General features: G+C 44.7%; 1 protein-coding gene and 1 long non-coding RNA gene across 3 annotated transcripts in view; both read left to right on the plus strand.

Moving 5' to 3' along the window:
* The first annotated feature begins 3,247 nt into the window (after window positions 1-3,247).
* Window positions 3,248-7,772, plus strand: LOC120732519. Its single transcript, XR_005695591.1, has 3 exons — window positions 3,248-3,614; window positions 3,897-4,052; window positions 6,844-7,772. It is a non-coding gene; the product is annotated as an uncharacterized LOC120732519 (long non-coding RNA).
* A 4-nt stretch (window positions 7,773-7,776) lies between these two features.
* The window catches only part of grik5 (glutamate receptor, ionotropic, kainate 5), a 92,349-nt gene continuing 87,465 nt past the window's right edge, over window positions 7,777-12,660 (plus strand). For both annotated transcript variants that reach the window (XM_040030193.1, XM_040030195.1), the window contains exon 1: window positions 7,777-8,899. The gene's annotated coding sequence lies outside the window, so the exon portion shown is untranslated. The remainder of the gene's footprint in view (window positions 8,900-12,660) is intronic.

Raw genomic sequence — 12,660 nt, forward strand, 5'->3', positions numbered from 1 at the left:
GTAAGGTTAAGAAAAAGATCTATATTGAAAAGGCTACTTGGACCCACCAGAGAGGAGCAGTGGTATCATAAGGCCAGTGTCCCAGTCTCGTTAGGGGGGATGAGACAGCATAGCCTGATCGAAAGTGGGGATATGGGAGTTAGACAGTGACATCATAGGCTGTGAGCTGCTTCTCTGGAGACTGCTGTCTGCTTGCAATGGGCTCGTGCTGTTGCTGAGTTGTGCCTTGTATGACTGAACATTATAAATAGTGAGAAGGGTGTCAGCTCCATTCAAGGGAGTTGTGCATGAAGAGTCGGGGTGCTCCAGTGAGAGGAGGAATGTTTTTCAGCAATGGCTTGGGTGTGTGGGAGAGGAAGTAGTCCCCACCTTTCTGTGAGTTACATATACTTGATTACAAGTAAAAGTGTTCTACTGAAAGTTTGATTCATTAGTAAAAAGTATAGGCAGCCCATTCTTCTTAATAAGACAAAGGACTCACTATGCTGAAATGCCATTTACCACTTGAAATCAATTCAACTCAATTTTATTTTATTAAGTATTGCATTAGTTCATTTCTGTCAGGACCACTTTAGTCAAAACTGGATTTTTCTTTTCCATCTGTGGTAATTTCTGTCTGCTGCTGGACCACCTGGGGAGCTGGGGGTGGGGCTTGGGATCAATGACAACCGACATCACATTGATTCAGTTAGAAATGGTATGAAATGAAGGAGCTGGGGTGGAGGTGGGTTTCCAAAGTGGCTTACAGAAGCATGATTATAATTAAAATGCTTATCTAATTAACTTGCTATTGAAGACTATTATATATTTATTAAACATTTACTCAAACACTCACACTGGATGGATGCATCCTTGGTGGGGGGAGACTCGGGGGTTCAGTATCATGTCAAAAGATCCTTTGACATGCAGACTGAAGTAGGCAGGGAATCGATCCGCAACCTTGTATCGCTCATGTTTAAAGGGCTCATATCACGCTTTTCCATATTTTCTGTCACTGTGTTGTTACAGTTGTTCACACTCATATTAAACAAAGATGACATAATATGTGCCAAAAACTGTTCAGAGCTTCAGACGCTCTAAACACCCAGCTGATTTCTCAGACACTCGGCACTGTCTTCTAGCACAGAAGCCCCTCCCACAAATGGGATATCTAGCTTGCTAGACGAAACCTAAAACCCCAGATAGCAGGTATCACAATGGTGGTTTCTCTGGCGACTCAGAGTTTCTGCTTAAAGATCTTTGCACGCTCACATAATGGCACCGCCTACTCCAGACAGAGAGCAAAAAAATGGGTAATAAAGATTAAACATAAAATGTAACAGTAAAACGAGATGCTGTTACTGCAAATAAACTACAAATGTAACAGATGAATTTTCTGATCTGTGCATTGTTAGCTGCAATTGGAGCAGTGCAAAAGAGACTTAACAGCATTTGAAGCAAGCATAAAAACATTTACACACTTTATGAATCACCAGATTAATGCATGCAAATTTCAGTACCAGTGCAGCTCACATAATATGAACTGCTGTAAGTTTACAGCTGGGCTTCACTCGGTTGTTTTAGTAAGGCGCTGCTTCAGAAGTTCCACAAAAAAAGTACGAAAAGCATAAATGGTATTTCTTCAAGAGAGAATCTTTATCACGCTCATGAGACGCTGTAAACAGAAAGAATCAGTGAAATGATGATGCTTCTGGAGTTTAAACCAAACCATGAGTTACTGCAGAACACTTTACACTCAACATAACTCGCTAACCCATTAATCTCACTTTGTAGTTCACCCTTCCTGCGTTCAGACCTTCTGTTTGCCGGTGGTAGCCTGTCCAGAAGAAATGTGGATCCATCAAAATGACTTATTTTAGACCATGGCTTCACCAAGGCTCGGTAAAAGATAAATAAGGGTCATATGTAAATCTGAATTCTGCAAAACTGCTCTAGTAGAGTCCAAGAATAAAAATATAGAGATGGAAATGAGCTAACAGCACGCTGTGATACAGTTATGCACTGGTTTATCGACTGAAGATTGCATCTGCCAATATTTGTCTTGTTGACCGCGCACTCATGCATCCGCACCTCCAGCCAATTTAGAATCACCAGTTAACCTCGCAAGCACGTCTTTGGGCCGCTTGCGAGGTTAATTGGTGCTAATGCCTCAAAGAAAGATCCAAGCCGACCAGGAGCGTTATTGCTAACCGCTACACCACTGTGTTGGCCTTATCAGCAATACATTTTCATACATTTGCACGACTTAATTTGTCCTCATATAAAGAACATGTGATGGAGGCGGTGGCGTCCAGTAAAGTGGATTTCATTTAAATATGAAAAGAATTCATGAAAAATTGACACTGTCAATAAGAAATAAAAAAAGCGTGTTCAATAATTTATTAATTCACGACGTGAGGAGAACGATTCATGGTGGCGTGAATGATGCAGCGCTGCTCAGGTTGTCTGACCAAACTAGCTCTCAGGGCTCTCTCCTTTTATTACAACCTTCATCGCAAAGTTAAAAAACTTTATTGCAGATTTGTCTGACGACACCGAGGGAATCAATAACGACAACAACAAAACAAAGAAAAAAATACACCGGCATCGGTTGTTGTTTCATATATTCTTAGTTAAACGCGGCGCCAGCATCGCAATTTCACAATTAGTGGTCCCCCTCTCTGATTGGATCTACGCCTTCATGTGTCTGTGTGTGCACATTAGCGACATTATGTCAATATGCGCCTTTGCGTGTGAGCCGACGGGCGTGTTTACATTGTGGCGCGCTGGTGTGTGCACGTTTTTGTGTGTGTGTGTGTGTCACGGGGTACGAGACGAGGCGAGTGGTGCGGTCGTGTGATAGTGTTTGTCACCCCGAGCGAGCAGCCACGTCAAACTCTGTCAGGGTAGTTTTCCCCGGCCGTGGATGTAACACATCCCTCTGATTACTCTCTCTGTCTTTCTGTTGCCGTGTGTGTGAGTGTGCGTCTCATTCAGATAGTGTGCGTTTTCTTCATGACCAGCTTTTTCTTTTGCCCCCCCCCACGTTTCAAATGCTTATCGGACAAACTGACAGTGAGAGCAAAGAGAGAGAATGGAGGGGTGATGGGTTTTTTATTTTTGATATTCATCTTTGAGAAAAATACCTAGGAGGGAGAGAGAGCGTGTAGAGGAGTGGGTGTTGGGAAGGAGGAGGGAGGGTGAGGAGAGAGTAGGAGGGTGCAGAGAGGGACGGAGAGAGAGCTAGCTGATTAGATTGGAGAAAGCCAAGGAGGTACGGGTATACTATTGAGCAAGGGGAGAGGCAGAGGGGAGGGTGACTAAGTGAATGCAGTTTGCCGTCGCGTGTCGCCGTATCACAGCGAAGTCCACTGGCAGGCAGACGGATCGGACCCGAATCAACAAATGGAGACAGAAAAACTGGATGTATACTGCATGTGAGGAGAAACCAAGGGAGGATATAGAGTCTGCCTTCATATCCTTTTATCTTTGCATCTAATACTACTGTGAGGAACCCACAGGGAGGGAAAGAAAAACAGCGGACAACTCATTTTTCCTCTAACACGTCTGTGAAGCAGAGGAGCTGTGAATAGAGTGAGCTGTGGGACTCGCTGGGATTTCTGAATATAAGCTCAGTAAGTATTTGTATAGGCTGTGTAAAGGCACTGTATGAGTGTGTGTATATGTGTGTGTGTGGACTGATGCCTCAGCTTTGTGCGCTGCCTCTGATGTTTTTTCCTCATAAGAAAAAGGCGAATATAAGGAGCGCTGGGAGGGAATTTAAATCCAGTTGTGCCGCTGCAGTGTTTCCCTTTATTGTCACATGTTGTTGGCGTCACTGAACTGCTTTTCTTTTCTAATTTAAACAACTACCCCAGACTTGACTCTGTGTGCTGTTTGTGCCTTTTCCTCCTCAGTTGCCGGTGTGTGAGTGTGTGTGTGTGAGAGAGAGCTGATAATAGCAGCTCCATTGGTATTCAGCGGAGGGAGCTCCAGGATCTCGCTGCGCCTTTCCCCAGGATGGGATCACAGAGCAGGGATTGTGCTTGCCTGTGGAGAGCCCGCTGAAATGGGTGAGTGTCCATCCCCCTCCTCTTTTCATTCTCTTTCACCTCTTAGTTGATTGTTTCCTAAATATATATAAATATGTATATATGTGTATGGCTTTAGTCTGCAGTTATATACAGAGCATTTTCATTCCTGATGGGCCCCCCTTCATTTCCTTGTGTCTCACCCACTCACCCTGTCCAGCCCCACCTGTTTCCCTCCATCACTCCTTCCATCCTCCTTTTCTTTTACCTCCCCCCAAACGCCTCAGGGCATAAGCCATCCTATCCAGTTTTAATGGATATAGACAAAATCTGAATGGCTCAATCCATTTTGCTGCCTGTCTCCCCCCTCTCTTTGCCTCCTTTTCCATCTTCCCCTCTTTGGCTGTGTCACCCATCCTCCCCCCCCCTTCTTACTTCCATCCCTCTCTCGGTCTCTTCGGGCTCCTCACTACATTCTGTTTGATTTTAGACACACTGAGGACGCTCTGAGACTCTTTCCTGACAAAGGAAATGAATAAAGATGCTGTGGATGTGTTTATGTGTGTGTGGAAGGGCTGCTATTTCTGTGTCCGTGTCAATCTTTTTTTTTTTTCCCACTCAGAGGGAGCAGAGGTTTGTGCTCAGCCTCAGTGTGAAGGACTGGAGGAACAGAAGGTTATGAAGTAGATCGGTGTATATAATAGCTTCTGGCATGACAGCTGTGACACATATGTACATGCACAGACACACAATGTCACTCTTTTTACACGCACCTCCGTCTTTGCACTCCTCGCTGACATACCTTCTGCACACCAATTCGCACCCACCTACGTCTTTTCACACCTGCGACACCTTAGCATGCTTAAGGTGCCAACAAAGGCTGGACCTACACACACATACACACACAATAGAAGACACTGAGCACTAACCTCACTGTGCTTAGTCTCATCTTAAATGGTCCTTGGAGAATATCGGTGTCACGGGAGGGTCGTATATATTCAACAGAAGTATTGATTGGAGCTGATAAGCTGAATGGCCTCGAATGTTTCACTGTAAATCGGCCATCACCCACCTCACTGGAGTCACTAAACTTATTTAACGATTTTACTCTGTTAAAGGAGATGATATTACTGCAGGGCTCTGAAATGACCTTTTTTCCTTTTTCCTCTGTACTTTTCTGACTTAAGAAGAGATCCATCACTCGACTCAGAGCGGCAAGCTTTTTTTGATTAGGATTCAGAAAGGACTTTATCATATTCAACAGGTGCAAACTGTTGCATAGTAACAGAGTCGAGACTACCTGTTGGGTAAGATTTGACATTGCGCCTCTATTTTTAGAATTGGGTCATCTGTTTGACAAAAGTTAGTGTGATTTATTAGGAAATGAAAAATAGAAACTCAGCAGGCATCCAAGTCTGTCTAAGCTCGGGCCATCTGTCATCTGCATGCATACCTGTCTACCTGGAGCGGGGTTAATTTAGAGGGATTTATGAATGCGTTTTGCCACAACATGAACTGATACATAGATAATATGTGTCGCTATTTGGAAACTGTACCAAAGTATGACTCACAAAAGGTTCATTGTTTTGTTTGCATTACATTAAATGCAAGAGAGCACAATGAAATGCAAATAGCGTGACCTGTCAGAAGGTCTAAAGAGACAGTACCGAATACGACGCAGCTCTCTGCATGACATTTCAATCCAAATCTCAGTATGTTATAGACGAGAACAAAATATTTTTACATTTATCTTTAACTGAAGAGGTTCTCCTCATTTCTTTTGCACCAAAACACAACTGAAAAGTGTTAATGTTGTTTCAACTGCAGAGGAATAAACTGTTTTATGCGTCTTTAACACTGTAACGTCAAGAGTTTCACACTCGATACGTCAGTTTTTGTGATGTTTCAAGACTTTTTTCCCCCCTGGGAAAAAAAACCTTAAATAAATTGAATGATACATTTTTAAGCTCAAACTGCAAAAAATGACAGATTTAGCAAATATGATACATATTAAAACTCATATGCAAATTAATATATATTTATTTCGTCAGAAGGTTCAATAACTACTCTATTTTCAAAAAAATTGAATTTTCTGGCAATTATTTAATGGTTCAGGTTTTAAAAGGTTAAATAAAAATGAGCACAAAGTTATTTTTAAAATATCTAAGATATTTGTCTCTACTCTGTCTTGTTCATTTGAATGCGTCTTATTTTAATATTTGAATCAATTTTGTGTAAATATCACCTCAAGGTATTGTTTTCATCCATTGTGTCAAACAGATAATCCATCTTATCATTACATCTCACATGATTTTGTGTTATAATTTAGTGCAATAATAGAAGAAAAGTTAAAAAAACAACACTTTTTATTAAAATGTGACATCTAGTCTGGACCAACTAGTTATGTCTTGTGGCTTTGTTGCACCTGATGCAGCCTGTGGAGCCTGTGGTGAACAGACACTTTGGATTCTGAAGAGAAAGAGTAAAAATGATTGCATGAAAGAAGTTAGAGGTGAAGATTTGAAATTGGATAGAGGGAATAAAAGTGAGATGGGGATGACGAGAGCGTTTGAAGATGAGCTTGTTGGAGAGAGTGAAAGCCTCAAATCATAGAGTGGAGAGGAGAGGAGGTCGGCACAAACAAGCAGCAAAGTCGTGGAAGAGTGACAAGGACGGAATAGACAGCAGGACGACAGGCAGGGTGGAGAGTGGCGAGGAGGAGAATGACATACGCGATAAGGAAGAGTGACACAAATGTCACCATGCTAACCTTTCATGCACTCTCCCTCTCTCCTCTCTTCTGCTTTTTCCTCCTTTCTTTCTCTCCTTCTAGATCTGAAGCCTTGCAGAGATGGGCACCAAATGGACAGCATGGAAGCCAACATCCACCCTCCAGCGACCAGCTTTCCACAGCTAACTGCCTCCACCATCTCCTGCCATCAGCTCGAACCATCCGAGCGAGGGCTGAGTCTGCAGAGTTGAGCCTGGACCAGCCGTCTACCGAAAGCAGAGATAAGCAGAGGGCGACAGGCCTCGGAGGAGTCAACGCGCAACAAGCCAGTCGGCGTGTTGAGCGCACAATTGAGCTTCTTGGACTTCATCTAAAATGAAATAGGCTGCAGTGATGCTTGAGCAATGGTACAGAGCTTTTGGATATGTCCGGATTTATCAACCGGATATATTTTTGAGATTACGACACTTTGGTGCACACCTCAGAGCTCAGCCACTTTTTCCAGATTGGCTTGTGGGCAAAAGCGAGTAATTGAAAATCCCCCCTCGAGAGGCGCTCTGTTTTGATTTGTTGCGGGGGAGGAGGGCCTATCATTATTGTTTTTTTTTCTTCTTCTTTTTTTTTTTTTGAGGAACAATTTCCAAAACACCCGGCTTTTATCCCACAAATTTCCCCCAGTTTCTCTCACATTGTGGAGAAGTACATTATGAAGCAGTACCATTCTTCTTCATCCTCCCTCAGTGACGGAGAGAGAGGAGGGACAGACTGTCCAGAATAGATAACGAGCAAGGAGACTGGCACCGAGGAGAGGAGAAGGAGAACAAAAAAAAAGGAAGAAGGAGAAGAAGCAGAAAACGGGGAAACAGGTGGAAAAAGAAAGAGAAGGAAGCCGACAGAGGGGGGAGAAAAAAAGGCAGGGACAGCGAGAAAATAAAGGACAGAATTAACTAGGATTGCACAGAATCTTTTTGGAGACTCTTTGTAATTCGTGCTGAGGCTAGTTAGCGCAATGGATAGGGGAGGGGTTCAGGATTTACACTGGGGAGGGGGGGGGGACTTGAGCAGGAGACTAGAATGATGTCCCGCCTGCACCTGCCTGGTCTGTATCTCAGTGTTTGGGAGGAAGACAGGCTGAAAGATGGCCTGGTAAACAGACAGCTGTATTGAATGACAGACAAGCTCTGAGTCTGGTGAGATAGACAGACAGACAGGAAGACGGGTACACAGCCCAAGTGTCAGGCAGAGAGCCAGGCAGACATCCAGTGCCGGCACAGTAGACGGCGCGCAAATCATTGTCATTCTGTGCAGAGCGTGAGAGGAAGGCAGAGAGCAGGAAAGAAAGCAGAAGAGCATCCTGGTGGTTGTAGCTTCTGGAGAATCTCAGTCAGTGCTGTGGCAAGCTCATGCACTAAAAAAACCCCAAACAAGCAGTGAGGGAGGGAGGGAGGGGGGGCTGTTACTAGAAGGGAAATACAGGTTGGGGAGAGGGAGAGCGAGAGGGACGGAGGTAAAGAAACAGAGGGAGAGAGCAGGTGTCGGAAATCCTCCCCTTCATCTGGTTGTCATTTATTCCTTTATGCTCTCTCGTCGTCTGCCGAGGTGATTGGTTTTCTGTTACCGCCGTTCCTCTGCTTACGGGCCCACTGCAATCCCGAGGAAAACGAGAGGTGGGCAGACAGAGGAAACCAGAATAAGACAGCAAAAAAAAAGGAAAAGGTGGAGCCTTTTCTGATTGACTCATTTTCACCCGTTCCTTTTGTTATTTGTCGAGGTGGGCTCTTGTTATTTTTGTGTTTGCTTTTTTTAAAAGTCAGAGATAGAAAGAAGAAAAACACACCTGCCCAATCGATCCCCCGTACATCCTCTTTGTACACAAGAACCAAACTTCTTTTTCCACCAATTGTTGATTTCTTGCCTTGCCTATCGGGATTATTTTCTCTTCTCAGTGTAAACACGGGATTGCTCCAGATTCCTCCTGAATGTCCTCACACCCACTGACACAGTGTGAACTCCTTTGACTCCCCCCACGCCCCCCCCCACCCTTCACCCCCTTGGCTGAAGCGCTAAAACTCTGTGGTCTCAGATCTCAGTGCCTGTGTTGACTCACTACTACAGTGATAATATGGCACGGCGCTTCTGATACCGTCTGATTCATTCTGTAAGTAGGACCCTCTCTTTCTACGCGTGTACGTCTCCACATGTGTGGCGCATGTCATTAGCATGTTTTTTAGCATATGCATGCAGAAGCGCAGAAGTGGCGTGTCTCTCTGCAGTGTTGGTTTTATGGTGTCTTCACAGCGGATTTGCTTTCCTGTGCTTCCTCTGCCCCAGGCGGTTTGTGTGTGTGTGTATGTGTGTGTTTGTGTGTGTCTGCCAAAGAAAGAGATTTTGATCTTACAGCCAAGCTTACAACAGCATCAGAGTGGTGTCAGAATGAGGCGAACAGGGTGTCTTTCCCTGTGCGTGTGTGTATGTGTGTGTGTATATTCCTACATTTTAGTCCTGAGGTTAATTTGAACTAATTAATGGTGAGTTTTTTTGGGGTTTTTTTGCTTCTTGGAGCACTTTTTGGTTCTATGTCAGTGTACTTATATTCATTAGGGTGAGATGGAAAAGGGATGGGGGGCTAAAACCGAAGAGGGTGAACCAGCTAATGAGAATGACTCTGATTCCCTGACTAGTTTTTTGTTGCCTCCATTTCACGTCTAATGCCCTGAGCGTTGCACTCCGGCTGCATATCATTTCAGCCTCCTTTTATCTCCCTATGTGTTGCTTGGATGAAACCCCATACCGAAACCCAGACTCTGCAATGTCCTGCATATTACTAAGCCCATCTATCTCCACGGACACATCCACATCTTTATACACTCCCACAGTCACCAGGCCTCGCACCGGGAGACGCTCAATCAAGATAGTCCCTTCAAACAGACCAATGAACTGTGAATAACGCCATTACACAAACTCCCAGCTCAGAGCGTTACAGAGACAGAAAGATTGGGAGGGTGAAAAAAACAGAGAGAGACAGAGAGGGAGACAGAGAATAAAAAAGCTTTCTGGAAATAGAAGAGCAAGAGCAGAAGGAAAATGAGGAGGGAGACAGAGAGTGTGAGACAAAAAGCAACAGAGAGGAGGACACGGGGAAGGGAGGGTGAGAAACAGGGAGGGATGAGGGAGCGTGTGGGTCTGGAGGGGCCGCAGAGCAGGAAAAGACCTCTGCTCCATGGGAGCGCTCTGATGGGCTTAGCAAGGCCCTCGCTTTGTTCACAGTGTTGGTCAGCCTCTCAGAATTAAGATTACTAAATAATACGATTACTGCAGCTGCACACTGATAACACGCCGCTGCCGATCCCCTTTGTCACTGTCAGAAAACCCAGAGAAGAGGGGAGGAGTGGCATGTGATGGCATCAAAGGCATGAAAGTACTGACTACATTAGAGAGTCACAAGAGCTCCGGCTTCTCAATATGGCTCGCCGCTGAGGCAAATTGGGAAGAGTTGGTGTGACTTTTATGCGGCATGTGGTCGTACAGAGGGGAAAAAACTAACCTCAGTCCAGGTGTTTTCTCTTTAAATATATGGATGCTGCCATTACATCTTTTCCTTATCTCTCCTCTGTTTGTTAATGATGCTCTTTTGGATTCAAATGTATTAAAAAAACAAAACAAAACACGAACGGGGAAACCTCTTTGTTTACAACCTCCTGGCAAATGTGTACATAGAAGCCAAGAATCTCACGGTGAGACATGTGCCCCTTATCTTGGTGTTTTACGCCGCATCCTCTGCGTGGGCTATTTGTTTTATGTTTCTGTGCTTGACAGCTTTGACACAGATCCCTGCCAAGTTGACCTTGCACTTTGAAGTGTAATAAACGCTGAATTCCGGGGCATCGATACATGTTCTTCTAGTAGCTGATAAATGGCCTGCTACCCCATGGGAAAGGGGGGAGGGAGGGAAACAAGCAGGCAGCAGAAACCTCTGTCCACTCCTGCTCAGCGGAAGTAAAGTACAACTGTCTGAAACCCACAGCTCCCAGAGTGGTGAGCTAATATCAGGGCTGGGCTGGACGCGACCCCCCTCCTATGAGATATGAAGTATTTCCACTGTCCTCTCAGCGGGGGCAACCATTTGCCTGCAGAGCTGAAGATTAGCTCGGAGCAGGAAAAAGAAAAGACACATTTAGCATGTGATAGTGTATCACAGGAGTAACAAATAACAAACCAGAGCTGAAGGCACAAAACGAGATCAATGAAATATGACACACAGCACAAACACGCGGCTCAAAAACGTCCCTAAACCAACTTGGCAAGCGCTCAGTTCAGTTTCTGTTCTTGCGTGGCACGTTTGTCATCTAGCTGAGGTTTCATGTGCGTGTCTTGTGTTTTTGCTTCACTGACATTAGATGAACTCTGACCCCAGGCCCTCCGCAGCTCTGCTCCATGGTCACAAAGTAACTGGGTGACTCACACTGTAGAACCAGTCAAAGAGCATCCGTGCTGGATTATGTGCACTCTGCTCGTCGAGTCCAGACTTGCAGAAACTGAAAAGCAATATGGAGATGATGTGCCAAATTATTAGCTACGTGTTTGTGACATTTAATCTTTTTAAGTGCTTCTCACAGCAGCAGCGTTCGGTGTTGCTGCGGCGCTCCCCAATCATTTCACTCGGCTTGGTCTAAATTGTGGCAGAAGTGTGCATGGTTCACAAGACAGCCTTTTACAGCAAATTTCCCGTTGCCCTGCTTTGTACCAGTCGGGCCCTTTCAGATCACTGATCCAATCATCCCTCTGGGTTACATTTTTCTAATTGCTGGCGCACTTTTTTATTTTGTGATTCCACTTTCGATAGCGTTTGAGAATATCTTGGCTGTTCAGGCCAAAACATATTTTCACATTGTTCGCATCATCATTCATTTTTCAGTTCTTCAGTGGAAACAGCTGTTCTCTCTTTAGCTTAGCTGGATTGTAGCAGGGAATGAGATTCATTTCTTGTGGTGGAGCAAGAACAGATCATTATCAGACTGTTATCATTGCTGAATCAATATTTTGGGACTGTTGCTGTCTCTTGGATGGCCGTTCACTCCTAAAGGGCCTCACGCAGCTGCCGCTCTAAGGTGAACTGGGTTAATTTGGGATATGAGATCTCTTCAAATACTGAGGAGCCCTCCAGTTTCTTCTGCAGTGCAGTGTTTACCTAGCAGTTTGTCCAGGCCTGCTTGCTTCAGGCTAGCTGGCCTCGAGGGATGAATTGAGGAAGTGAATGAATGTGTATGTGCGAAGAGGGTGACAAGAAATGGACATCGGGACACGCATGCCTTTTCCATAATGTGCTCCCGGCTGGGCTGTTTGGCTGGCCATAAAGTGAATGCTGCTAATGGCCTTTCAGTTAATGGAGTCATTAAGATGGGATTGCGAGAAGATAAAAGCAATGTGTGTAATGTGCTTGAACTGGGATAGAAGTGTGATCATTTGTATATGTGTGCTGCTACTGTAAGCGTTTTGTGCATTTCTGGTTATTTGGTGCTTTAGTACCTGCGTGCACAATGACAGTAAGATGGCACTTACTCTCTCCTGCATTAGCATTAGTAGAAAAGGTCAGTATTCTATCAGCGTAATTGTAATACGGTCTGAGGGGCTCAGGTGATCAGTCTTGACCCGACCTGTCCTAATCAGCAGGCTGGTGGAGGCTCAGTGAGTCACAACTGTGATGTTTTACTGGCGATTGCTGCTGCCTTGCGTGAGCGTCTGAGTGACAAAAGGGGGATAAATCTAATTTAAAGTCGTTCAAGGAGAATGTGCAACGATGGAGAAAGGCATTTTGGGTAGAGTTGCGTGCAGTTTTCATGGTGGCGCGGCTGCTCATTATGTCAGTTTCTTGATTTTAACCAGAGGGAAAGCTTGTGTCACCGTGCCCGTCATTTTTTT

Source organism: Simochromis diagramma, unplaced genomic scaffold, assembly GCF_900408965.1.
Source record: "Simochromis diagramma unplaced genomic scaffold, fSimDia1.1 OVJJ01000361.1, whole genome shotgun sequence".
Taxonomy (NCBI): domain Eukaryota; kingdom Metazoa; phylum Chordata; class Actinopteri; order Cichliformes; family Cichlidae; genus Simochromis; species Simochromis diagramma.